This window comes from Ailuropoda melanoleuca, chromosome 2 (assembly GCF_002007445.2).
Source record: "Ailuropoda melanoleuca isolate Jingjing chromosome 2, ASM200744v2, whole genome shotgun sequence".
NCBI lineage: Eukaryota > Metazoa > Chordata > Mammalia > Carnivora > Ursidae > Ailuropoda > Ailuropoda melanoleuca.
The window spans coordinates 87,190,774-87,193,148 of record NC_048219.1 but is presented as its reverse complement, the minus strand read 5'-3'; the positions used below and the strand labels follow the sequence as shown (position 1 = coordinate 87,193,148).

General features: G+C 41.5%; 1 protein-coding gene across 1 annotated transcript in view; it reads left to right on the top strand.

Moving 5' to 3' along the window:
* The window catches only part of LOC100466624 (histone H2B type 2-E), an 18,947-nt gene extending 18,785 nt beyond the window's left edge, over window positions 1-162 (top strand). Inside the window, exon 2 of the mRNA XM_034643200.1 lies at window positions 1-162. The gene's annotated coding sequence lies outside the window, so the exon portion shown is untranslated.
* Window positions 163-2,375: the final 2,213 nt, after the last annotated feature.

Below are 2,375 nucleotides of genomic sequence, written 5' to 3'. Positions count from 1 at the left end.
ACGCGGCGCTCGCACGGGTCGCTGGCCGCTTCACTCCAAAGGCTCTTTTCAGAGCCACCCACCTTCTCGTTGAAAGAAGCTGTTCGTGTGCTGCGTAATGGTTCCTACTTTTTTTGTGTGTTTATTTTCTAGTATATTAAATTCATGCTTGTTAAGTTCAAATGTCCGTCTCTTTTCCTTTAGTTAGGTGACAGAATAGTTTATGTCTAGTTAGGTTGCTGAAAAACCAAATGGGGTATAGATAAGCTGTGGCTTGTCGGAGAAGACTGTTCTTGAAACTGCCTTTGACTTTGCTGCGTGCAGGTGAACATATGCACTCCTCTAAGTTGTTAGACTGAGAAAGGCTGTTTTGGTTTTGGTAAGCTTATATGTGCAGTATAAGAAAGTGTTGAGAATAAAACCACCATATGGTGTTAACAATTGGTAAAACGGTGGTCGTATTTAAGTCTTTCATTATCTGTGCTAGGTGATAGCTTTTATATCTGGTTCCAACAAACCCCTCCCGTGGGTATCCGGATTCACAAGCACCTGCCTATGTGAAATTTGTGTGAAAATTACCCGATTAGGAAAATTGAAGCTGATTTTGATAGAGGAATTAACCCTTAATGCAGGTGTCTTCTCTTTGCCTCCCCTACCTCTAATCAAATCTCACAAAACCTACCTAAAATGTAGTAGTAATTTCCCCCAAAGAATTGTTGTTTAAAATAATTTGTCCGATTTAAGGGCTATTTCCATACATTGGGAGCAATATATGGGTAATTTCTGAAGCAGGAAAGAATCTGAAATGCTAGAGGAACAGAAAGCCCAATATGGCCAGGAAAGTGAAAAGGAAGTTGATTGGCTTGAGAGCTTGTTCAGTGTTTTGGGCACTCTTGGATTGTTTAGGCAGGGATCTGCATAATATGACCTCATTAACCTTAAAAAAGATTACTCCGGTCATGGATCCCAGGCAGTCCACAAAAGCAAGGAAACCAATTAGGACGCTAGTATAGTGTTGTGGACTAGAGCAGTGATTCCTGAAGTCTGGTCTCCAGATCGGCAGCGTCAGCATTACCTGAGAACTTATTAAAAGTGAGAATTTCAGGGCCCGATAATCTGTGTTAACAGACCCTTTGGGTGATTCCAAAGGGTGCTAAAGTGTGAGAACCACTAGGAAGTCTAGATGCTTTGGATTGGAATACAGTGATGATGATGGTGATGGTTTGATATGTTGGAATTGGGATTACATTTTGGAGGTAAAATAGGTTTTGTTGAGTAAGATTATGCAAGAGCAAAACCCCTAAGTTTCTGGTTTGAACAACCGGTGCTGTGTGGTTTTTTGTTTTTTTAAAGATTTGTTTGGGAGTGTGTGCGTGGGGTGGGGCAGACAGGGAGGGAGAGAGAGAATCTCAAGCAGAGTCCCTGCTGAGCAGGGAGCCGGAGGCAGGACTGATTCTGCACCCCCCACTCTGAGATCACGACTGAGCTGAAAATAAGAGTCAGACGCTTAACTGACTGAGCCACCCAGGTGCCCCTGAACACCTGGTGTTATTAACTAGGATGGAATACTGGGAGGTGTGGGTTGGGGCATTGAAGAGTGATCCAGAGTTCCGATTTAAATTTGAGAAGCTTTTTGATACTCGAGCGGATATATGGAGTTAGCAATATGAGAGCTGCACGTAGGCCTTAGTGAAAAGAACACAAACAGCGCGGTGGGGATGAAAGCTATCACCTGAAAGAATTCTTCCAGATGATTTCTCATGTTTCCTTAAAGTAGTCAAGACTATTTCTTCTTATGTGTTTGTCATGAAATACAACTTAGTAGTTGATAGTCCTATAATATATATTATTGACTATGTAGCATTTTCTTTTCTCCTTCTGTTTTTCTAATAGTATCCTGATTTTCATTAAGGAATCCACCTAATCCCTTATGTGCTGCTCCAAACTGTCCATTGTAATCACCTGGAGAACTTTAAAAAATACTGATGCTTGGATGCCACTCCCAGAAATTCTGATTTAAGTGTTTTGGGGAACACTCTGCGCTTGGGGTACTTTTGAAAATCTCTCCAGGTGACTCTAATGGGCAGGCAAATTTGAGAACCACTGTCACATGTGCTTCCCAGAAAACAGATTTTACAGGGTTGGCCTGATTGGCTTAAGTGTAATCCCAGACCCCTTTGCACATTAATTAGTTCAGGAATCTAGACCAATACGATTAGCACAAACATTTCAAAAATTGAAGTAACTGAGTAAGGAAATATAGATTGCTTTTATCTTTTGGGAAAGAAGTTTCTTTGCTTTGAAGAGCAAAGGAGGATGGAGTGTTCTGTGGGTGTGAAGGCAAAGAAGAATTACAGACAACACTAGAGGAAGGTACATCCTCGGGGAGAATCAAA